Source organism: Capsicum annuum, chromosome 11 (assembly GCF_002878395.1).
Source record: "Capsicum annuum cultivar UCD-10X-F1 chromosome 11, UCD10Xv1.1, whole genome shotgun sequence".
NCBI classification, from domain to species: domain Eukaryota; kingdom Viridiplantae; phylum Streptophyta; class Magnoliopsida; order Solanales; family Solanaceae; genus Capsicum; species Capsicum annuum.
The window spans coordinates 21,734,147-21,759,571 of NC_061121.1; the positions used below are offsets into that span (position 1 = coordinate 21,734,147).

General features: G+C 36.1%; 1 long non-coding RNA gene across 3 annotated transcripts; it reads left to right on the plus strand.

Annotated features, from left to right (window-relative positions):
• The first annotated feature begins 280 nt into the window (after window positions 1-280).
• On the plus strand, window positions 281-25,425 carry LOC107870909. 3 transcript variants are annotated; one of them, XR_001674519.2, is made up of 3 exons: window positions 323-916; window positions 5,311-5,417; window positions 25,147-25,425. It is a non-coding gene; the product is annotated as an uncharacterized LOC107870909 (long non-coding RNA). The 3 variants fall into 3 exon arrangements; XR_001674518.2 differs by lacking the exon at window positions 25,147-25,425 and adding an exon at window positions 9,381-9,566; XR_007047270.1 differs by lacking the exon at window positions 25,147-25,425 and having other exon boundaries at window positions 281-916; window positions 5,311-5,666.

Here is a 25,425-nt window from a genome sequence, read left to right on the forward strand (position 1 = left end):
TTATACTGAGATTTTTCTATTTCGAGTAGGTTATGGCTTAACTTCTTTTAGATTGAGTTGAGTTGTTAATAAATAAGTAAAGAATGCTATGTATTGAAAAAATAACTATAGGGATTCTATTTTGAGGTTATTTTTTTTTTGTGTGCACGTCTGAAGGCTTATATTCTATTGCATTTATTTTCTGGTATCTGATATTGTGTGTTGCCCATGTCCAGGGATTTACTTGACATCAATGACCTACTATACATTTAATGTCTTTATTCTAGATGTGATGCCTGTGTGGAGGCTTACTTCGATAATATAGGCCTTTTTAAAAAGAAAATCGAGCTGTGCGCCCTTTATTAGGAAATCAACAATGAGTTCCAAGACCAGGTCCAAAAATGGCCTGGCCCAAATACAACAAATATCTGATAAACACAAACACAATAATCAACTTAGAAAGTGAAAGGGCAAAGCTTCCATTCACCTGTTAATATCTTGAGGTTGTTCCAATGAGTGCTTCCAAATCCCATCTTCCATGGAAACCGATCTCTTCTTTTTCCATTTCTATTAATCTCTACCAGTTCAAGTTTTTCAACCTTTGAGTTCCATGAATTTTTCACTTTCCTTGCCTCCATCCGCTCCGATTCCAATCTACAGCTAAGTACTCTTGATGTTTTTCACTTATTTTCCTTAGATCGATGGGTTGAACCTCTTTTGGGGTTGATACCACCATCTAATCTTTAAAACCTAAGCTTAAGCACACCAATTTCATGCTACTAATCCATTATACAATGATGCGGGTTACTCCTTCTCAATCGTTTTTAAAGGATTCACCTCTTGGAATCAACCATTGTTCGGATACTTACATCTTTATTACCTCAAGCTCTCACTAGGCAATGATACTCATATCCAATGAAATTTATTCAGACAAATGGTAAGTTCCTATTTTGTGACTCCTTTATGACCTGTTAAGATTAATTTCCCCTACAAATATTTGTCCACTATATGTTAGTCCTGCCTTATTCTCCTGATGTGTGGAGTTCTCTATTTATCCAACTTTATGTTTTTTTCTCCCTTTTGTTGGCACCTCTTCAAAGTAGTTAAATTCAAAATCACCTACAAAATCAAAACTAGGTTAGTAAAAAAATTTACAAGAGTGTTACCTTCCCAAAGGAAATGTACCACTCTTACTATCATGGTTGCCATCAATGTTTTAATGGATTTGACCTCCATTGTTACACTCCATGGGGGTTCCCATACCCCTTGAACAATTTGAAACATAATCCACGAATCTATTTCAATCATTATATGTGCTATAGAGTTCTCTCTACAATATAGTAAGCACTCTCTAATTGCTATAACTTCAGCCACTAGACTTGTTGTATCAGGAATTGTTGAACCTTTAGCAACCACCAAATTTTCATCTACATCCCTAATACAAAAAGCTATTGAGCTAGGTCCTGAATTTCCCCTTGAGGAACCATCTGTGTTTCCTTTTAACCATGGATTTTGAGGGGGAAACCACCTCACTATTATAGTCTGAAATGTGTCCTTGTATGCTTGCAATGCATCCATAATATTAGGCCAGGACCTTCCTGCAAGCTGCATCTTAAACTTTAGCTTGATAAATTTCAGAATATTATCATTGATCTTCCAAATAAGTTTTGTCTTGTGGTAAGCACCACCATGTAGTATAGTTTTTCTTATTTTCCATAAAAACCACAAGATAAAAATAGGTACCACCTAATATATAGTTTAACCCTTGAATTACCTTCAGCCTTTGTCCATATCCTCACACTATGCTTTAAATTAGTTCTTTGATCAACTAATCCTATAGTTCCACAGTAATACTGCCATACCTCCTCTGCCACCTCCCCCTTTAGAAACAAATGATTTATTGTTTCCTTTTTTGGTATAATGCAGCAGCCATACTGTTCTGATATGTTACTATTCCATGTATTCATCATAACTGCTACTGGTACTTTTCTAAGACAAATCATCTAAGTTAGGAAAGAAAACTTAAATGGTAATCCTTTCAACCAAATAGCTTGTATATCCTCATTGACATCTGATCTTTGACTTAACATCTCCCAAGCACTTTTTATAGTGAAATTCCCTGCTACTTCTTATCCACCATGGTCTGTCCTCCTTGTTCTCATATCGTACATATCTCAAATTCGATCTTACAAGCTCTATCACATATTCAGGAATGACATCTTGTATTTTAGCAAAATCCCACCCTTCTTCGTCCAAAAATCTCCAATATCTATCAAATGATGGCATGACTGAACTTCTGTTGGATACCTATGCAAAGGCCTCATTTTAGTACAATTATCATACCAATAATGGATGTCCCACCTTTTGGCTCCCACCATAAGAATTGTTCAATTTTATCTTTGTTTTATAACTTGGCTTTCCACACTTGAGACCCACCCTTCCACTGTACCAATGAAGGAATTTGATTCTTACAATACTTATTCCATAAAAAGCTAGTCCAAAGATTTGTTTGTGTTCTAAATATCCACCACAACTTTGCTTACATAGCTCGGGACACATATTTTAAGGATCTAAAACCTAGACACCCTTTCTTCTTGGGCACACATACTTTGTCCCAAGCTAACCAGTGCTTCCCTCTTCCATTTTCTTTGTTATTACAAAAGAATTTTGTAAAAGTTCTATGTAGTTCTTTAATAACACTTTTTGGTGGAACAATAGCAAAAAGAATGTATATGGGAATGCTCTTCAGAACACTTGTTAGCAACACTTCTTTTCCACCATAAGATAATATTTTACCTTTTCATGCTTGCAACTTACCTTTTACCTTGTCAAGTAAATCTCCGTAGTGCTCCTTATTCTTCTTTGTATGAGAGATTGGACATCCAAGATACTTCAGAGGAAAAAATCCCCTAGCCATTCCTATACTTTGCTCCACTTGCTGCCACAAAACCTTAGATGTACTTTGATGCATATTAAAAAAACTTTATCCCTATTCACCTTCTGTCCAGATTGTTTTTCATAATTCTTCAACACCAATATTATTTTCTTCATGGAATACTTATTAGATGATGCAAAAATTATGGTATCATCATCATAGGCTAAGTAGTTAAGAACAGGACTTCACTTAGGCATCTCATATCCTACAAATGAGGAATCTTCAAACAAATGATTAAGTGCTCTTGTCATAACTTCAGTAGATAATACAAATAGAGCCGGAGATAAAGGATCTCCTATTTTACACCCCTCGTTGAATGGAAGAAGCCCACAGATTGATCATTTAGTATAATAGAATAGTAGTTGTTATAAATCAATCTCCATACCACATCCACCACCCTATCCAAAAATGCCATCTTTCTAAGCACTTTTATCAAGAAGAACTAGGAAACTTTATCATATTCTTTAGCCATATCCAACTTCAAAACCACATTAGCAGGCTTTTCTCTTTTACCTATATCAATGATAAACTCTTTAGTTAATAATACATTCTCAGTAATGCTTCTCCCTTTGACAAATCCATATTGATTTGAAGAAAGCAGCCTTGGAAGAATCTTATCTAGCCTATTATAAAACATTCTAGATAAGATCTTATTCACAAAATTACTTAAACTAATAGGCCTCAAATCTGAGAACGGCTGAATACTGTCTTTCTTAGTAATGAGTACTAGATTAGTATGAGTAATAGATTTTGGGAGGTATTTCATACAAAAAAATCTAACACTATTCTGCAAATATCAGGACTTACTATCTCCCAACAAGTGTAATAGAACCTCCTAGAGAGGCCATCGGGGCCACATGCACTATCACCTTTTAGGCTAAAAACAACTCTTTTTGCTTCTTCTTCATCAGGGACAACCCCTAAAGATGCATTGTCTTCTTCAGTTATCAGTTTTGGGATGTGTTTATGTAATGAAAAATCAGTACCATCTCTTTCTTGTGTAAATTATATATGATAAAACGTAAAAGCTTCTTCAGCAATCTGGTCTTCGTTCTCCAACCAACATCCTTGATCATTGAGAATCCTACTCACTTTCAACCTATTTATTCTCTCCTTTACAAGACTCTGAAAAAATCTTGTATTTCTATCTCCACTCTCAAACCAGTCATTACCAACTTTTTGTTGCTAAAACCTCTCTTCCAAATGAAGGTATTTAGTATATTCTGCCTTTGCCTTCTGCATAACAGCCCTATTCTTTGGGGAAGGATCATCTTCAAATAATTTTTACTTAGTTCTAGCAATCTCCTCTCTAATCAATAACTGCTAAAATATAGCCCCATATGTTTCTTTACTCCATATGGATAAAGCCTTTTTGACATGCTTTATCTTTCTCTTAAAGTCCAAGAAAGGGTTTTCAGTGAATTCTGTATCCCACTTTTTTCTCACCACCTATTTGAAAGTTTTATGTTCAGTTCAGAAGTTAAGAAATCTGAATGGCCAGCTAATTTTGGATACCCTACTCGCAACCCAGTAATAAAGGAGCATGGTTGGATCCATCTATTGGAAGATAATCTATCTCAATATGAGAAAAAAGGCCCTGAAACTCTTCATCACTCAAGATTCTATCTAGCCTTTCAAAAATACAATCTGGGCCATCTCTCACATTCCACCAAGTAAAAAGACTACCTTTAAATTGCACTAGGAACAGATCAGAGGATTCAATGCATGTTTGAAAATCTTCCATCTCTATGGCTCTTACAGAATTACCACCTATCTTTTCTGAACCATTTAGAACTACATTAAAGTCACCACATACTATCCACGGTCTATTCAAACCAGTTGATAATGTGTAAATGTCCTCCCATAATGCCAACCTTTCTTCCCTGTCATATTTTGCACATACAATAGTAACCAGAAAATTACGATGTAGAAATATATTTTTCTGAACAAGGGATAGTTGTTGGTCTATATTTCCTATCACAGAAGCATCAAATCCATGATTAACAAAAAATGAAATCTTTCCATTTGAATTATGAAAAACTAGTTGCATATTTAATCCACTTCTGTAACTCTAAATGGTCCTTATATGTTGAAATAGTTCTAATAAAGATACGAAAGCAAATTTATGTAAATTATGTATCATCTGCACTCTCTGAAAATCCCTTTAGAACTTAACAGATCTAGTATTCCAAAGAAATGCTTTTATCATTTTTTTGCAAATTGCGACACCATATTTCTCTTTGGTTAAACTCTGATAGACTGCATACCATCATCATAACCTTATTTCCTTCTCTTCATAGTAGATTTTATTGACTTAATTGCTCTAGGGGATAAATCTGACTAGAAGTTTCCTCCTCTTGATACTCTAACAGACTATCCTTTGTTTCTCTTTCTAGTAATTCATATTCCAGAACATTATGAGTAAGAATGTTATGAAGCATATTATTTGGAGATTCAACTTGTCCAGTCCAGAGATATGTTTCATCTGAAGATACAATTATGGGTACATACACTATTGCCAAATTATTATCCCTTGAATCATCATTATTTTCACATGCTTGAGTGTCCCCTATTCCAGCACTTGTATTTTTGAGATCTTTTATTTGTTGCTGACCTGGTGTCTTCTCTTTTTGTATTTTTCCCCTTCCCCTGCACTTATATATCTATCTTTTGTTACCTGTGGATCTATTATAAACTCCTTTTGTAGATCACTTGCAGGAACTTTATGATGATTTTTATTTCTTTCCGATGCTTTTACACCACTTGTCTTTTCATAGGACTCATCTTTTCCTTGACTTCTTCCATATTTAGATATATAATATCTCCTTACATGTAGTTGTGTCTTTCTTTTGAGCAGCAAAGGACCTAGATATCCAGTATTTTGTGGATTCTTTCTTCATCCTTTCCCATTGACAAGTTTTGTTGTTTGCCTGGTTTATGATTTGAAATTATTATCCTTTGCTGTATTTTTAATTTCATCATCTTTATCTTCCAGCACTCCAAAATAATTCACATTGCACACTTCCTTTCTAGGTGTAATAGCCTTTTCACTTAGATAACCCTTGTTGATGAATCTTCTCTTTATGGGGTTTGACTGTTTCCTTTGAAAGCCTCTCTCATACACTTCACCATCCAAATTTATATTTTTCTCTTCCTCTTTGTTATCTTTGTCATACTGTTCCTCATAGGCTTGCTTTAATTCTGGATGATAACTCTATAGTCTAGTTCATTGTACCCCTGTAACTTACTCTTCTAACAGTATTTAGGTAGAAAATCATATTGAATTTTTACCTTTTCCACTCTTGATTCATTAGAAGTAGTGTTGAAAATTTCCATCTCAACAAACTTTGGTAAGTCTGACAACAGGTCTACTTGCATCTTCTCCTTAGCACAACTAGGTCTAGTTTGTTCTCTGTAGCCATATCTAAGTGAATTGGTTTCCCAACTGCCGAAGCCAAGGAAAATAACGATTCCTTCACAAAAAATGTTGGTTTTATATCGGGGAATAAAATCCAGACCATTGCTTGGGTCATCTCCTCATCTACTTTGAATTTGTATCATAGATCAAAGGTCTCATTTGATAGGAGTATCTGTCCTTCGCATTAATATAATACATACTCTTTGACACTGTTGGATTTGCACATGGTGTTCATCGACCTAGAAAAGGCGTACGACAAAGTCCCCAGGGAGGTGCTTTGGAGATGCTTGGAGGTGAGTGGAGTACCGCAGGCATATAGCAGAGTAATTAAGGATATGTATGAGGGAGCGAAAACCCAGGTGAGGACGGCGGGAGGAGACTCAGAGCATTTCACTGTCCTGACAGGATTGCATCAGGGATCTACTCTTAGCCCCTTTTTGTTTGCGCTAGTAATGGATGTGTTAACGCGGCGTATCCAAGGGGAGGTGCCGTGGTGTATGCTTTTTGCAGACGATGTAGTCCTGATAGATGAGACGCGAGGGGGTGTGAACGACAAATTAGAGCTGTGGAGGCAAACTCTGGAGTCTAAAGGGTTCAGGGTGAGCAGAACCAAGACAGAGTATGTGGAATGTAAGTTTAATGACGTAAGGCGAGAGAATGAGGTAGTGGTGAGGCTAGAAGCGCAGGAGGTAAAGAAAAGGGATAAGTTCAAGTACCTCGGGTCCGTGATCCAGAGTAACGGTGAGATTGACGAGGATGTCTCGCACCGTATCGGGGCGGGATGGATGAAGTGGAAACTTGCATCGGGGGTGCTGTGTGATAAGAAGGTGCCGCCCAAGCTTAAAGGTAAATTCTATAGGGTGGTAGTCCGTCCGGCCTTGCTGTATGGAGCGGAGTGTTGGCCAGTTAAGAACTCCCACACCCAAAGAATGAAGGTGGCAGAAATGCGGATGTTGCGCTGGATGTGTGGACTGACCCGAAGGGATAGAGCTCGGAATGAGACTATCCGGGAGAAGGTTGGGGTGACTTCAGTGGAGTGTAAGATGCGGGAAGCACGATTGAGATGGTTCGGACACGTGAAGAGGAGGGGCATGGATGCCCCGGTCCGTAGGTGTGAGAGGCTAGCGTTGGATGGTTTTAGACGGGGTAGGGGTAGACCGAAGAAGTACTGGGGTGAGGTGATTAGGCGGGACATGGAACAGTTACAGCTTACCGAGGACATGACCCTAGATAGGAAGGTCTGGAAGACGCGAATTACGGCAGAGGATTAGGGCCTGTTCGGGTCGCTAATGTAGGGAGGTAATTGGTGGGGGTGTATTCCTGGTATGATTCCGTATTCAATGTTCTGTTCCGTGTTCCGTGTTCTATGTTTGTTACGAATCTGTGTGCTTTCCTCTGCTTTGTATTCCTGCATTCCTGCTTTACTCTGTTTTATATTCCTTATGGCTGCAGTATCTATGTTATGTCATCTGCTTCTGTGCTGTACTATGTGTTTGTTTGATATCTCGTAACTTGAGCCGGGGGTCTTTCGGAAACAGCCTTTCTACTTCATCAGAGGTAGAGGTATGGACTGCGTACATCTTACCCCCCCCAGACCCCACAAAGTGGGAATACACTGGGTTTGTTGTTGTTGTTGTTGTTGTTGTACTCTTTGACACTGTTGTTACAAAATCTTCAAATAGATCAAATCTTATAAGTATATTCATGTTCCTTATAAACCAATAGTGCAACCAACATTCATATTGAGTTGTTTAGGAATTTGAATTCTCAACTCTTCCATTTCAGGCCACCCATAAGAAAACTTATCAATTATATCATATTACAAATTTTCAATTTTGTTCATCCTATTGACTTTTTCTTCTTCTTATTATATCCATACCACTCTTGGACCCTATTATTATATGTAGGCTTTTTGAGCGAGATTGGTTCTATTGATGATTTCAACTGAGATTTAGTTGAATTAATAGTGACTAGTTTCATCATATCAGCATATTGACCTTGTCGGGGAGAACTTGGGGATTACTCTTTTGTAGGTGATGAATCGCTGGACATAGAAATAGCACCATAAAGGATAAAAATTTAGGGAGATGGGAAGTCTTCCTTGATGATTACTGAGGGGGACTGGTCAACTATGGGAGCTGTCTGTTCAGTGGCCAGATTGGCCATTGCCGGTGGAATTAGGGTTCAACAAGTTAGAGTTCAGTCTTTGACATGAATTAGGGTAGAAGATTAGGGGGATTGTAAAGGTACAGTTGCACATCCCCATAGTATGCCAATTTCAACATAGGACTTATTTGAGCATTGATTTCCTTTATTAGGATAAAACATCCAAGTTAGTGGTTGATATGATATTAATAATGTCTTACATACATGGTTTATTTTGATGGTACCTAATTAGAATTTATGATCCTGAATTATGGACATATTGAGTTGATTTGCGATGTTACTTGTATATACATGTTGGATGGATTGGATATCATAATATTGAGTTGATTATGAGTATTACATTCTTATTCCATATATATACATCCATGATATATTAGTACCATTGAGAAATACTAATTTTTAAAGAAAATAAGACATTTCTATGAAAACCCTCTCTGTGAACATGAACTAGAAAGGTCGAATGCGTTGAGACTGATATTGAGATGTATTATATAGATTACGAGTCCCCATGGGTCCTACTTGGAATCTACAAGCTCAGTGGGTGTATACAAAAAGTTATGCGATAACTTTCATCATTCATTCCATCCACATTGCATTGCATTGTATTTGCACATGCATCTTGCTTGATTTTTTTAGTTTTCTTGACTTATGTGTAGTTTCAGTGTAGTTTTGTATATTTTTGTATTGTTTTTATTTCTGTGTAAATATATACTAAACGGTTAGTAGAGACAGTGTGAGCTACCATTTGGGACTTTTCTACTTATAGGTTACGTGCTCGTAGTATATTTTATTTACCTTATTTTCTACTTTGCTCAGTCAGTCTATGATACCTATTGAGTACAAATGGATCATTTTCATTCCAACTGTGTCTCTTTTTTGTAGATCCTAGTGCAAGCACCTCGCCTGATTTTGAATATTGTACAAAATACTTTTACACTATGACACCAGACTTTGGGATTGAATTTTATGATTTTTTTCATGTTTGTTTAATTATTTTCTTGTTTTGCTTGACTTCATTCTTAGAAGTCTTACTTTGGTGTATATTATTTTATATTCATGTTTCCTTTATCAATTTGGGTGATTGACTTACTTATCAAGGCCGAGCAACTATAAGTGTCATCATGACCTTAAATTTTGAATCGCGTTAACTGACAAGAGGAGTCTATAATTGAAATATGGACTGGATTGAATTCATGAATGCATCTAAGACATGTGACCAACTGAGAAATATGAAATTGAAAGAAGTAATAAGAAGGAAATAGTTGCCTTGAACTGATTTTAGGCCAGGAATAAGACTTCCCTGTATTTAAACATAACATGAATGCACATAAGAGCTCGCATTGAATAGGAACAAATAAGGGCTAGAGAGAGTACACCTAGAAGGAAAGATGTGAAATTAGAAAAACTTATTTATCTAATCTCTGAACTGAATTGTTAGCCATATGGACTTTCTCATGCTGAGAGTTTAGAACTAAACTGAAGCATTTCTAGAATAAACATATATGTGTAATTGCAACTGTTGGATAATGACATGAAATTTCTAAGAGTCATTGAGAAAGGAATATTTGTTACCTCCAATGATCCTTATAAAAATCCCTAATACCATTAGAGAGGGAAGAATTTTAGGCATGATATGAGTGAGAGATGTAAATAAAGATTCTAACATGGTATGAACATTTAGTGTACTAATCTGAGTTCATAGAATAGGTATGACTTAGACTGAAACATGAGACGTCTTTGGTCTGAAACTACCTCTTATGAAACACAAGTGTCTTAGGCCGAAAGTATGGATAAGACTAATATACTTTAAAAAAAGTAACTGATAACCTTCTAACTTGGAAACATTCCTCAACCATGCTCCTTATTATGGATATACCACATCTAGATGCTAAAAGCTATGTCTAGTCTAGCTGAACACTCTCCCTTTGTTCAATCTTAACTTAGAGATGGAAAACTTTATCACTAAAAGACTACACTGATCTTAATTATAGAAATTAGTATTCTATAACTACTAGGTTCTATCACCTAAAAATATACTTCTCCTTGCTCCCTTAAATAATCAACCTGAAGTTCTAGTTAAAGAGTCACTAACTACCAGAAATTTTTATCCGCATGTATATTCAAAAATCATTCAAGCCTATGACTCAACTGTGATCAACATCACCATCAAAACATGAGAAGGGTCAATAAATAACTATAACATGAGTATCTATAAGAAGAGGAGTATCGTGAAATCTTGACTTAAGTACTTTCATAACTTTGATACTGTAACACCCCGTAGCATTCTTGACTTGATGCCATATTTAGTTGTATGCTTAAAGAGCTAACAACCTAAATTTTTCCTAAGTGTTAAAAGGAATTAGTCATACGTTAAGCTCCTAAACTTCGATGAATTCTAAATCGTCCTTTCTGACCCCGAGACATAAAGTTGTGAGTTGATCATGTTCAGGGGTTTACAGGGGATGTCTTAGGGGAGTTTCAAATTTCTTCAACGGGTTTGGAGGCGTGTTTGGAATTTGAAATAGAAGGTTACCGCGATTGCACTGCTTCGCGATGGCTATAACGTTGGGGCCTTTGTCACATTGTGATAAATTTCAAATCAACAATGGTCAAGTTCTAGTAACTCATCGCTATTGCACCGTGTCATGGTGGGTATGGTGATAAGCTTGTCATCGCATCGCGATGAGTACCAGATGCAGGTTTCTACTAAACTTTTAAATTTTAAAGGGTAGTTTGAACTTTTTCTCATAATTCCAAGTCGTGTAAACAGTTGATTAAAGCATTATTAGGACACTATATGCCCATAATTACTCAATTCCATCAAGAACAAAAAACCTAACTCTCCTTCCAAAGGTTAAGAATCCATTTTTAAGTTAAAGATTTCCAAGAAACGAGTCAAGATTCGAGTCGTATTCTTCGAACTAAGTAATCTAAGGTATGTGGGATTTTCCTAAACTACATGGGCATGATGAAATCATTTTAATAAGGTTTTGAATTTTGAGAAATCATATCTTATGAAGGGTTTTGAATTACATTAAGAAGTATGCATTGTGAACGGTTTGGTATTGAGGCCTCCCCTTAAACTTGAATTTTCACTCGTGTTTATGTATATATGTGTTTTCATTTTTGAAATATGAATAAAGAGCATGAATAATGTATTTCCCTCTCATTGTGTTATTTCTTTATTTACAAGTTATGGGCTACTCAATTTCCTATCTTAAAGAATAAACCAAGGGTTTTATTATCATTTTAATGAACTTTATGTTGGTTGTTAATTGAAGAGAGGGATATTTCTTGTTTTAAAATATTAAATACGATTATTGAAAGAATCGTATGGTTTTCTACGAATTAAATGACCACATGTTTAAGAATTTAAAGAGAGAATCTTTGCATAAGTTTTCATGTACTTCAATATACAAATTCTTTGTACTATTGAATGATTTGGTTGTTAAAACAACTTGTTTTGAATGAAAATATTGTAACATGATACTATATGGATTAGACATATGACTTTCAAGTCTTTGTATAACGATACCAAAGCATTGAATTCCATAACAGAGTACAATTTTTAGGTTTTTAATTTCAAAGAATGCATCTCTTAAAGAGTTAAAAAAATGGGCTTAAAGAGAGTTAGGTGATTACCCGAAGAAGGCATTCAGCGTAAGGGCTCATTGTCGAAAATCGTGTTTTACCGATATGTGTTTATTATATCCCCAAGAGGGACCATATGCTTTCCTAGTTTCCTTTGGCGTATTAGAGATTGAGACTCCAGCCCTTACGATAAATTTGGGTTGAGGGCTTAGCCATCGAGTTAAGGGCAGATTCCATATAGACCATGTGATTGTAGAGTTGTAGAGTGTACCACCTAGCTCAGAAGTAAGATAAAGAATTGAGTTGTAAATTACAAAAATATTTTGGAAGCCTATTGATTAAGATCATGCATTTTCAACAGTTTTAGACTGACATCTTTTTTTTTTTTTTTTTAAATTACTCACTTACGTTGTGTAAAGTACACTATTTTGGATTGCTTTGTGTATTAGTACATCTGTATTGACCCGCTAAATTTCAAAATTTGAGGCACAGTCCTGGAACTATGCTAAGCAGTTGATTTGTGTGTCTGAGATTTGCAGTTGGTGAGTCTCCCCTACTTCGGAAGGCCTGGATTATATGTCATTGTTATTCTATTTTAGTTCATGGTCCGAATGGGGACTTGTCCTAGTTTCAGAAGGATGTTGTTTTCATATTAGTAGAGATTTCGCAAACTAGTGATGGTAAAATGTTTATGAACTTATATTCGTACTTATCAATTTAATCATGAGATTTTCCATGGTTCTGTATGATAAGTTTTCCATACTTCCTTTTTGATTGTACGATAATTGTGCATGATTTCCAGATAGTGATGGGAGCCTGGGCCTCTAAGATTCGGGATGCTCATCGAGGCTAGGGCCTCGGTTCGGGTCGTGACAGGTACCTAACTGAGGCCTAAGGAGTAAAATATTATGAACAAATTTGTACAAAAGATATGATCTAAGACCATGCATGACATGGTGTGATCTCATTAATTATTTAGGATGTATTATGTAACACCCTAGAAATACCCCTTGGACGTCACACAGTGCTCATAGCTCTACACTAACCCATGATATCTATTCAACTTGAAACTCACGTGACAAGTAAACTAATATGTATAGAAGAGGAAGATAAACCATTTCATAACTTAATATGAATCCTTTACTTCATAAACCTTAAAACAACTCCTTGAACTTAGAAAACACACAGTTTGACAAGCCTCTACTAAAGACTAGAGAACCACTGGGATAGAACCCAGCTGACCCAAATGTAAAACAGAAATCAATAATCTAAAATAACTTTCAACAATGCTAGGAGTCTGATAAGCTGTGTCCTCAGATTATGAGGACTCACGAAATGTTTGGATGTAGGTGATGATGCCCATAGTCAATCGTACTGCTAGAAACGAGTACCAGAACTTACATTATAAGACAATGTAACAGATAGCCATATATGTGGGTCAATACTTTTGGAATGTACTGAGTATGTGTGTGGTGGTGGTGGGGGGGGGGGGGGGGGGGGGAGAATGCATAGTTAAAACCAAAACTGTATATATATGTGCACTTTCAAAATGATACATGCTAAGTGTAAATGACTCACCTTGGACTTGAGTATAAATAATAATTGCAAGATCACAAAACATGGATAATGAAGCATATGAGTAAACTTAGTAATCCATAGGACTTAGTTTCTAAGACCTTTACTTTTATTCTTTTCTATGGGAGATTCTTCTAATCGACTAAATCAACTAAGCTACCATGGAGTCTAGACGTTGGGGAGAACTGTCCTACCTTTGCCATCAGAATAGGACATTATCTTAAGTGATCACTATACTTCATCCATATTGAGAAAATCTTAACCTACGATGGCTCGTAGTTTCTAGGAATTTAGGATATGCTCATCCGCATTCCCCTCTCGGTGCTAAATACTACTTCCAGAGTACATGTATTCTCAAACTTAAGAAATTCACCTTAAAATAGCATAAAAGTTTATAGAATGAAAATCATTTATGCTTCTCTTTACTTTAAATCATAATCAAGATGAACAACTGTGGATTTCATGTCTTATCTTTAGATCAAAAGATCAAGCTTTTCTTTAAATCATGTTATAGAACATATCAATAGAGCTTAAGAGCATAAACTTTTTGTAAATTCCGTACTTATATTTAGGACTTGGAACTCATGCTTTACTTTATAGAAATTCATAGAAAAACATTATTCTCAACAATCACCTTGAAATCTTTCAACAACATACCAGTCAAGATAATGAATTTCAGATCACAATATAAATTTTACAACTCAAACATGGATGTATGTCAACTTTGATATACTTAAAGCCTTATATCTCATGGTAATGTCATACTTCAAGTATATGGTTATTTCGGTATGAAATCTAATTCAAAACAAGTAAATCAAATCTTAAAATCATGTTTTTTGGGCATAAGGATGAAATAGTAACCTTGTTCAAAACCCCACATACCTAGAATTTCTTGACTTGTGAAGAGAGCTTGAACTTTGAGGTGTTAAAGATGACTTATTAAGAGAAACCCTAATATTAATGATCTTGAGAATAGGAGGAGGAAAGTATTGATAATTGACTGAAAGTGGAGGAAAAATAACGCTCATTTTTAGGTTATAAGTCGTGGGTTGGGAGTTAATAGAGGAAAAAAGACCAAAATTCCCTTTAACTAAACATTACAAAAATTGATCGCCAGTCTATACGAGTCATTAATACAACTTGTATGGTGAAGGTGCGAGTTAGCCTCAAGACTTAAGCTTTGCAGAATCAAGATGGTATATATTGGTAAACATACGAGTCTAAACCTAGGACTAGTAACATCACAATATGACTTATAGAACTCCACTCGTGGCTTGGAAAGAAACTTAGTGAACCTAGGCTACTTGTAATACCCGGTAAATTCTTAGCTCAGTTCAGCTTTTAGTTGCAAGCATCAAGGGATTAAGCCCTAAAAATTTCACGAAGTGTTAGGGACTTAGTCATTTTTAAGGCCTTTAAAATTTAAGGATTTTTAATTTGGTCTTCCCAACCTCTAGATGTTAGTTTTTGAGTTACTTTATGTTAAGGGGTGTAAGGAGCATGTCTCAAAGAAGTTTCAAATTTTTTGGACGAGGTTTAGGGCATGTTTAGATAACGAAATCTGAGGGTTATCGCGATAATCCTGCGTTACGGTGTTATTTCTGTTGTCATGAAGACCACGTCTGGGTGAGGGAAATGTACGACTGTGATAGGACCACGTCGCAGTAAGCTTGTCGCATCCAGTTTCAAATTTAAATGCTTGAGGGGAAATTGGGTCTTTTCCCCCTCAACCCAATTGTTCATAACACAAACTGGCATCGGTTATGGCATAATTTTTCCCTTCTTCTCTAATTTTCCTCCTAAGAAAGTCATTCCCTTTCCTCAAGAACACAAATTTAATTCATTTCTCCCTAAGAAATCATGAATTCAAGGTCTCCAAGTTCAAGAACCTTCAAGAACGAATTAAGATTGGTGTTTCTCTTTCAAGTTAAAGGTTTAATATATGTGGGATGTTAATTCATGGGTTTCTTTCACCCATGGAGCCCCAAAATCCTCTTTTCGATTAAATATAGATTTTTTCTATAATTATTGTATTTTGTATTCCTTAAGATGAGTTTAATTCATGTTTTCATGGTAATTTAAATGAAATTTATTACATGTATGATCCCATGAAAGATTTTGAATTCCTCATGCTATGAATTTCAGTTTCCATGTTTTAGCCAAGTGAACTTCATGTTGTTGAATTCTCATGTTTAAAATACTCCCCTGTACAAGTCCATGCGTTTTTACACATTTGATGAAATGCCCATGTTTTTGAGTTGAACTACGATTCAATATCATAGTTTAAGTTTAAATATCATGTTTTAATAATCATTCAGTGCTGGTGGGTTATGAACACCCGATACCTACGTGTTTTACATGATTTTCAAATTTTCAAGTATGATTCAGTTAAACCATAAATATTACTATTTATTTAGTTATTATGATCATAATGAGCACTATCATTCATGAAATATTGTTCAGTTAAACTTAGTCCAATTTCAGTTCCAGTGTCAGTTCAACTAGGAGTAGGATTGTAAGATTCCGTAAAATTCTAAAGCTTAATGCAGTCCTTTAAGAGTGTCAAGGGGGTCCTAGACTTAGAAAATTTTAGCTACATTCCAGACTTAGCTTAATTTTTATTGATTCATGATCAGGAAGGTCAATGGGTATTCCCAGACAAGTTTTGAATTTTTAAAAACTCACTTAGATCAAGATTGGAAGTCCAAAATAGTGGACCAACACAATCTTGGTGCACCGCGACGCCAATCGTGTTGGTCACCAGTTGTACAGACTGCCAGAGCCAAAACAACTGAGGCTCGACACATTCATGGCATGCCGCGTCGGGTATAGCATCACAGCCCTTGACGCGCCGCATCACTCATAACATCGGTGCCCAGTTATTTAGTCATTAAATATCAATATTTTTAAGGGCAAAGAGGTAATTTTCCCAACCCTATATAAGGCATAAACACGGGATTTAGCCTCGTTTACACCAAAATACACCCTTTTCTCTCAAAATCCTCTCAATAACACATTTGGGTTTTCAATTGGGGATCCAAGTTCAAGAAAATTTCTACGTGGATCATCAAGAATCTTCCATATAAGGTATGCATAGTGTTAATTCATGGACTCCTTTTATCCATGAAGCCCAAGAATCAAGTTTTAAATTACAAATTGTGATATTTATTCTATGAACTGAATTATGTTCATGTGTTGTTGTTGTATGAATTCCAAGATGGTACCTTTATTATGTCTTTATGAAGTTATGCTAATATGTGGACTGAAATTATGAAATTGGGTGGAATTGCAAAGTAAGGTTGTATTAAATTCATGCTCATGCCTAAGCCTTAATTCATGGAATCTAAGTGTTTGATAAAATGCCTAGAAAAATAGAAATTATGCTTGATAGTTAAACTGTGACTCAAGCTATGAATGCACGTGTTCCCCTATGTTTAAAATGATTTCCATGAGGATTGTTGTGTAATACAATTGCGTGATGATGTAATTATGATATTAAAATGATGAAGTTAAGACATGATCATGTGCATTCAAAGCTATATACAAGATTATGCTAACCATGTGCTTCATGAAATATCCCCTACTGTCGTAGTATGAATTGTTAATGTTGGCCATGTATTTAAGAAAGTCATGCTTTATCAGTTTCCTTCTATCAAGTCTTGGGGGTACTTGTATCTAAAAAATATAGCTATGTACCTAGAGCTAGTGTTATGTTTCACGATATCCTTAGTCAAACCATGATCCATAAAACTCAGTCAGTCATGTGGCTCAGGAAATCTTAGTAAATTCAAAAATCTCAGTAGTATTTCATCAGTCAATGAAACTTCATGAAATCAGTCTAGTCCAGTTCAGTTAATTATGTTCAGTATTTATTCAGATGAGAGTAGGAATTAGCACCGAGCGAACCCAAGGATGGGAACTCACTTGTTATATGAGGGTGTGATTCTTAGAAGCAATCCTTGTGTTCCTGAACTACATAGCCAGCGTAGTTTGAGACATCATAGCCAGTTATATGAGGGTAGATAAGGTGGATTAACCTATTAGATGAGGGTTCCCACCGTTCTCACTAGAGTTACCTGTTATATGAGGGTTACTCACAGATTGTCCTTACCAGTGGCGCGGTATTGACACCCTTCTAATTGGTGTTATGGATTGGACCCCAACTCATCTATATTGCGATTATTTGGGGCATGTCGATTAGATAACTACTTCCCACAATTTTAGTTAAAGAATTAGGAATGTTAGATACAGTTATTCAGTATTAGTAATAGAACTCAGATAGTTCTATAGAATTCAGGACTGTCAGATATAGTCAACTCAGAATAGTACAAGACTCAGCTAGTTCCATCAGAACATAGACTATCAGATACAGTCGATTAGTATTAGTTATATCAGTTATGCTAGTTATCTCAGTTATATTAGTTATCAATAACTCATGTTACCAGTAATCAATTTCAAAACTGTCAGATACAGTCAATCAGACCAGTTTTTCAAAATCAGAACTGTTAAAAATAGTTATTTCTGTATTAGTAATGTACCATCAGTTCCCCAGTATTTAGTAGACCCAGTTATCTGTATCAGTAAACCTAGATGTTAGTAAATCAGTATTCAGAACTCAATACCCTGTGTCAGTACGGTCTCAGTTACAGTTACTTGTTCATGCATGTGTTCTCACATTCATGTTATACAATCATTTAGTATTGTTCATGCATACGAACCTTTGAATTCTACCTACCTCACATGCATACCAGTACATTCAATCGTACTGATATATTTGCGCTATGGTGTTTTACTTTACGCCATAGGTTCAGAAGCACGAGCTCCAGAGCATCAGTAGCATTCCAGTATCTAGCAGTTAGAGTTAGCAGTGAGTCCTCATCCTTTGAGGACATGATCATTACTTTATCATTTCAGTACTTAGTTCATTTCAGTAGTTGGAGACATGTCCCATCAACTTCTTATTCAGACAGTTTAGAGGCTTTCAGACCATAGTATATTCAGACAGTTTATTTCAATTTTGGGTATTTCTATACCCCATTTAAACATTGTTTTATCAGATTTTATATTTCAGATTTGAACTATATGGCCTTACAACTTATGTTTATGCATTTATATACGTATATTATACAGTGTTTAGGTACAGATATCAGTCATGGGTTAGCTTGTGGTCCTTCGGGGTCATGAACACTACGTAGCATTCCAGGTACTAGATTTGGGGTATTTCAAACTTAGTATTAGAGCATAAGGTTCAACAGCATCCTAGGAAGTCTGAAAAGCTGCATCTAGTAGGATCTTGTACATAGGTGTGTTGCGCGCCACACTTATGTGCAGGGGGCTATGAGATGTTTTAGGAATAGTTTCCCTTCTTTTAGTATTCATGTCGTGCGAGTGAGCATTAGCTTAAGTTGAACTCTCAATCTAATTTGCTCCTTTCTTTCATTACAGAATATGTCTACCAAAGGGACTAACGAAAGAAGTACCGAGAACCAGTCGGTACTTCTGCCCGTCCAAGTAGATTCCATGGATGAGCATGTCTTTTATGGCAAATTTAGAATCAACTTTCTTACTATATCCTATTCAGTAGTAGCTTAGACCAATCAGCAAGTCATTGTCCTACCCAGGTATGTGATTCGCACCTAGCAGACCGAGGTGGCAAAGCATAGTAAGAAAGAAAGAAAGAAAGAGAGAAAATAAGAGAGCTAGAACAGGTAGCCTCAATTTCAACCCGCCTAAGTTAGAGGGTGGTAACCGCTTTCAGTTTTGCCCAAAGTTTTTAGTTCCAGTTCCTTCCTTGGCCAGTACTCCTGTCCCTAAATTTAAAGATAGAACGCTAGGTCCTAAACCTCAGGGCAGTGTTAGCAGTGCCCAAAGCCATCTTCTTTATCATACATGTGGTAAGTATTATAAGGGTATATGTAGAGCCGACAGTGATGTGTATTTCGGATGTGGCGAGTTCGGTCACAAAGTCCGATACTGTCCTAGGCCCAGTCCTCAAAAGTAAGCATAATCATTGTTCAGCTCAGTCTAGTCGCCTGAATTAGTAGGTTGCCTCCTCCAACTCCATCAGTGGGCAATGCCAAAACAGATTCCATGCTCTTCATCCGTGACAAAATCATGAAAGTCCTTCTAATGCGGTAAATTTAATGTTGAGCTCATACTAAGTGTTAATAGGAACTTTCTTAGTTTCCGCCCTAGTGGGTCAGTCTATCATAGCCCGATAGATATACAGGCACTATTTGGTTATGAAAGCTCAGAAAGAGTCAAGCCTTCAGATTTAGTAGTAGGGCCGGCAGGTATAGGAAGGCAGTAAGGGAAAGATAATTCCCAACCCATCCTTATCTTAGTGTAAAGTTTCATACTTCAGTCAGCATAATGACTTCGCATGTTTTACATCTTTGTTCCATGAACCCAGTTTGTATTCACATGTTTTCCATGGAATCATGTACAATTCTAGTTCCATGTATAAGCAGTTCAGTTTTACTCCCCTTAGTAATCTAAGTCATGACCCACGAATGCAGAAAACTCCAAACTCTGGTCATGCAGCTCATGACTCATGTACACATGTCACGCTTTACAGTATACTCAACTTCCATGACTCATGATACGCTCCTATTGATCAGTTAAATCCATGATATGTCATGTATCCACTATATCCTTAGTTCAGACCTTTTTGGGTAAATCCAAGCTATTGTTATTATATTCTTCAAGCCTCAGCCATGTGTTAAGTTTAATTAGTATCCATTATTGCTTCAGGTCCTCCTGATTTAACCCTTCAGTGAGCTCTTTTTATGAAAACAGTTTAGTGATGAGTAGTTTCTTAGAAGGAAGAGAGTAAATATTTTATGTTAAGAGAAGATTGTTGAATGCTTATTTTACCCAAGGGTGTAGTAATGAAGATAGGCTTGAATGTCATGTTAAGTGTGCATGAAAAGGTCTAGCAAGAGGTTGTAATTAGAAGTTTGGAAAGTACAGAGTGAGAGTATACTTTTAGATCCTCGACTTATGTGAGTCTTCATTGCGTAACTATCAAAACTTAGCTGCCATCTCAGTTACAGTTCTAGCATTCAGTACTCAGAAATCAATGTTCAGTCTCAGAATTAAGTACTTCAGTATCAATCTAAACCACAGTTAACAATGTTCAGTTATCAGAACCTGATATTTAGTTTCAGTATGAATCTTAGTTATATTGTCAGCTTCAGTTCAGTAATCAGATCAGAAACTCAGTTCAGTTCTAGGCTTGCTTGACCATAGTGTACAATTGTCAGATACTCAGTTATTAGTATTTTAGTACCTCAGTCTATGAAATATTTCCTAATCATGTCATACACTCGATCTTGCATCTGCAATTAATACATTTTTTATGAAATTCATGCTCAGTTACCTTATGATACCCAGTAAGCTATTAACTTCTGTGAATAATACTCTATAGTCTCAGTCCAACTATTTAGAACAAGTACAGTTCAGTCTTACATGCTCAGTATTCAGCTGTCAGCTATCCAGTCAATCAGATGAGTAGTACATTTATGCACTCGTGTTCAGCACCTATGTAAATCTTTTTAGTAATCTTAGTTGTAGTTCAAGAGGCTTAGTCATTTCATCTTAAATGGTGTTCGTAGGCCTTAACTCATCTTACCAAACTTTAGACATGTAATGATTTTCTTATTCAGCTGTCTTATTTAGACAAGGCCAAGATTTCCTCATGCCCTAAAGCCTCTAGAACTCTATAGAAAGAGTGTTAGAGAAAAGGCTCCAGTCGACTATAATCTTTCAACATGAGTTAGTCCGTAAAACCAGTAATTCAGTTTAGCAGTCAGACAGAAAAGTTTGCATGGTTTGGGTTCCTATCCCTTCCATCTAGACGTACTATCCTAAGTCTCATGAATATAACCATTCTAAAGTGAACCAACTAAATAGACTCAAGCTCAACTCAGTTCATGTATTATGTTTCAATTTCAGATCCCAGTTATTCAGTTAAGACTCAGTTCATAGGTGCCTTGTGTATCGCTTCAACTTTCCCAGCAGGACATCCAAGTCAGTATTCTTTAAGGGACATAGTGTCCCAAGGGGGAGATACACTATAATCCCCCAAACTTTCATAACATGAGCATCCCATTCTCTCTTCACGTAATGAATACAGTTTGGAGTAGGGGATACTCATAAGTTAACCCTCAAGTTCTAATCTCAGTCATGAGCCATGTATTTAGAGGCTCGATTCAGTTTATGATATTCAATTCATAGTATTCAATTCATGCATCACGTTCTAGACTCAGTTCATGTCATCCGTTATAGACTCGACTATGTTCTCATGTTCCTATTTATGTGTGTTCAATATTGGTGACTATGTGTATCGCAAGATCTCTTCTATGAAGGGAGTGAAGTGGTTCGACAAGAAGGGAAAGCTTAGTCTTTACGGCAAGATAGCTCATAAGCTCAAGTTGTCTTTAGATCTAGCCTCAGTTTATCCAGTTTTCCATGTCTGTTTGCTTAGAAAGTGTATAGGTGACCTGACTGTTGTAGTCCCTATTCAGAGCATAGATGTTCAGAACAGTCTCTCTCATGAGGAAAATCACTGTCGAAATCCTAGACTACCAGATTCACAGACTGAGGAACAAAGAAGTCGCTCTAGTCAAAGCTCTTTGGCCGAATTAGTCCGTTGAGGGAGATACTTGGGAAGTAGAAGAAGACATGCTTACCAAGTATCTTCACCTCCTCTCCACTAATTTAGGCTTAGTCCAAGATAAAAACTTTCCTTAAGCTTACCCAGTTTACATATTCAGTTTTATTACCAACTTGGTATTCAGTTTCATGTTCAGAATTCTGTTATAAACTTGGTAATAAGTAGCATTAGATAATCAGTCATGCATTATGCCAGTTACATATTTATGCATCAGATATGCATTCTCATCATGAGAAAACCCAGCTTATCAAAACACTTAGTCATGCATTCACGTATCAGTAACACATGCATTAGATATGCATGCTCAGTATGATATATTCAGTTATCAATCATATCAGTTATAGAATCATGTTCCAGTCGTTTATGCTTAGTACGTGTTTCAGTCTATCATTTCTCCCATCTCAGTCAGTGTCATTCGAGGATGAATATTCTCAAGGGGGATATATTGTAAGACCTCGTAAAATTCTAAAGCTTAATACGGTCCTTTAAGGGTGACAAGGGGGTCCTAGACTTAGAAAATTCTATCTACATACCATACTTAGCTTAATTTTGGCCTTCAAAAGTTGGAAAATTTATTTCTCCACCTTAATGTCCTTTAATGGTCCGTATTTTTATTGATTCATGATCAGGAAGGTCAATAGGTGTTCTCGGACAAGTTTCGAATTTTTTTGGAAACTCGTTTAGATCAAGATTGGAAGTCCAAAACACTAGACCAATGCGATCATGGTGCGCCACGTCACCAATCGCGTTGGTCACCATTTGTGCAGACTGCTAGAGCCAAAAGAACTGAGGCTCAATTCGTTCATGGCGCACCACATCGGGTATAGAATCGCAACCCTCGATGAGCCGCGTCACTCATAGCGTCGGTGCCCTGTTATTTAGTCATTAAATGTCTGCATTTTTAAGGGCAAAGAGGTAATTTTCCAAATCCTATATAAGGCTTAAGCATGGGATTAAGCCTTATTTACACCAAAATAACCCTTTTCTCTCAAAATCCTTTCAAGAACACATTAGGGTTTTCAATTGGGATCCAAGTTCAAGAAAATTTTTTCGTAAATCATCAAGAATCTTCCATCTAAGGTATGCATAGTGTTCATTCATGAACTCCTTTTGTCCATGAAGCCCAAGAATCAAGTTTTAAATTACAAATTGTGATATTCATTCTATGAACTGAATTATGTTCATATGTTGTTGTTGTATGAATTCCAAGATGGAAGCTTTATTTTGTCTTTATGAAATTACACTAATATGTGGACTGAAATCATGAAATTGGGTGGAATTGCAAAGTAAGATTGTATTAAATTCATACTTATGCCTAAGCCTTAAATCATGCAATCTAAGTATTTGATAAAATGCCTAGGAAAATAGAAATTATGGTTGATAGTTAAACTGTGACCCAACTTATGAATGTATGTGTTCCCCTATGTTTAAAATAATTTCCATAAGGATTATTGTGTAATACAATTGCATGATGATGTCATTATGATATTAAAATGATGAAGTTAAGACATGATCATGTGTATTCTAAGCTATGTACAAGATTATGATAACCATGTGCTTCATGAAATATCCCCTACTGTCGTAGTATGAATGGTTGATGTTGGCCATGTATTCAAGAAAGTCATGCTTTGTCAGTTTCCTTCTATCGAGTCCTGGGGGTAGTTGTACCCAAAAAATATAGTTGTGTACCTAGATCCAGTGTCATGTTTCATGATATCCTCAGTCAAACCATGATCCATAGAACTCAGTCAGTCATGTGGCTCAGGAAATCTCAGTAAATTCAGAAATCTTAGTAGTATTCCATCAGTCAACGAAACTCCATGAAATTAGTCCGGTCTAGTTCAGTTAATTATGTTCAGTTTCTTTTCAGATAGGAGTAGGAATTAGCACTGAGCGAACCTAAGCATGGGAACTCACCAGTTATATAGGGTGTGATTCTTAGAAGCAATCCTTATGTTCCTGAACTACATAGCCAGCGTAGGTTGAGACATCATAGCTTGTTATATGAGGGTAGATGAGGTGGCTTAACCTGTTATATGAAGGTTCCCACCGTTCTCACTAGAATTACCTTTTATATGAAGGTTACTCACAGATTGTCCTTATTAATGGCGCGGTATTGACACCCTTTCAATTGGGGTTACAGATTAGACCTCAACTTAGCTATATTGCTATTATTTAGGGTATGATGGTTGGATAAATACTTTCCACAGTTTTAGTTATAGAATTAGGACTGTCAGATATAGTCATTCAGTATCAGTAATAGAACTCAGATAGTTCTACAGAATTCAGGACTGTCAAATATACTCAACTCAGAACAGTACGGAACTCAGCTACTTCTATCAGAACATAGACTGTTAGATACAGTCGCTCAGTATTAGTTATATCAGTTATACCAATAATCTTTTTTATATCGATTATGTCAGTTATTAGTAACTCATGTTACCAGTAATCAGTTTCAGGACTATCAGATACAGTCAATCAGACCAGTTCTTCATAATTAGAACTGTTAGAAACTATTAATCCTCTATTACTAATATACCATCAGTTCCCCAGTATTCACTAGACTCAGTTATCAATATCAGTAAACCCAAATGTTAGTAAATCAGTACTCAGAACTCAATACCCAGTATCAGTATGGTATCAGTTATAGTTTCTTGTTCTTGCATGTATTCTCACGTTTAAGTTATATAGTCATTTATTATTGTTCATACATATGAAACCTTGCATTTAGCCTACCTCACATGTATACCAGTACATTCAATTGTACTGACGTATTTATGCTATGGTGTTTACTTTACGCTATAGGTTCAGAAGCACGAGCTCCAAAGCATCAGTAGCATTCCAATATCCAGCAGTCAGAGTTAGCAGTGAGTCCTCATCCTTTGAGGGCATGATCATTACTTTATCATTTTAGTACTTAGTTCATTTGAGTAGTTGGAGTTAGTTGGGGACATGTCCCATCAACTCTTTATTCTTTAGAGGCTTTCAGAATATAGTATATTCAAATTGTTTATTTCAATTTTGGGTATTTTTATACCCCGTGTAAACATTATTTTATCAAATGTTACGTTTTAGATTTGAACC